Source organism: Helobdella robusta, assembly GCF_000326865.2.
Source record: "Helobdella robusta unplaced genomic scaffold HELROscaffold_14, whole genome shotgun sequence".
Lineage (NCBI taxonomy): Eukaryota > Metazoa > Annelida > Clitellata > Rhynchobdellida > Glossiphoniidae > Helobdella > Helobdella robusta.
The window spans coordinates 1210161-1211450 of NW_008703782.1; positions in this window are offsets into that span (position 1 = coordinate 1210161).

Below are 1290 nucleotides of genomic sequence, written 5' to 3' on the forward strand. Positions count from 1 at the left end.
AAAAGATAATTCAAATTCAATTCAAATAAACTTTTATTCAGTAAAGTATTTTATTCACAATAAAAATATATGATAACTGCTCATCGCCTATGGCAATTGTAAATAATAAATACCCGATGAAAACCTAATTGCCTAACTAATTAGGTAGGATATTTAATAGGATTGTAAATGTGCTTTTGCCGCTATAGATGGCGTATGACGGTTTAACAGTTTAAATAATTAATTTATCGGCAATTAAAGAACTCGGTCGTAAAACTTTAATGACGATAAATTAAAAAAACTTAAAGAACCAACTGGAGTGATTTCAAATGTTAATAATAATAATGATAATGATAATGATGATGATAATAATAATAATAATAATAATAATAACACCAATAACAAGCAATAATCATAATAATAATAAGCAATAATAATAATGGTAATACTACCTTTTATTTTCTAACTCCAAATGCCAAGTATCAATAATGAAATAATTATAAAATCCTATTATAAAATAATAATAATAAGCAATAATTATAATAATAAGCAATAATAATAACAATAATAATAACAATAATAATAACAATAATGATAATAATAATAATAACAATAAACTCATCAACTAACATTGCATTAGAAGAAGCCATCCTTGTTTCTTACATTTGTTATTATTATTAACCTATCCATCTATTATTATTATTATTATTATTATTATTATTATTTATTGTTATTATTATATATTATTGTTGTTATATTGATTGTGAATTTAGGCGAAATAAAAAAAATAATGTTGCAGGAATTCACTTTTAAAAATATTATCACTGGAACGGAAATTACGTCACCAAATTTAAAAAAAAGGCTAACTTACGTCATTGATAACCTAGGATAAATTATATAGCGCTATAATTTTTGAAGAAAAAAATTCTGAAAAATGAGCAAACAGTGTATTTTTTCTAGGTAACCCTAGAAGAGATAATGAAATCGTGTTCCAAATAATCGAGAGAATGGTGCTATATAAATATGTATATGAATGTATATACACATACATACATACATACATATATGTATATGTATATATATATATATATATATATACATGTACACATACATACATACATTCGCAGATCATTGTGTACACTCGCCTTTACGTACACATATATTTCATCCATGTAGGTGAATTGTATTTGTTTATATGTATATATGTATGCATATATGTGCGTATGTGTGTATGTAACATAACATAACATAACAGATATGTTATAGTGGTTCAGCAAATATCTCTGAGTAAGAACCACTAGATCGATTATG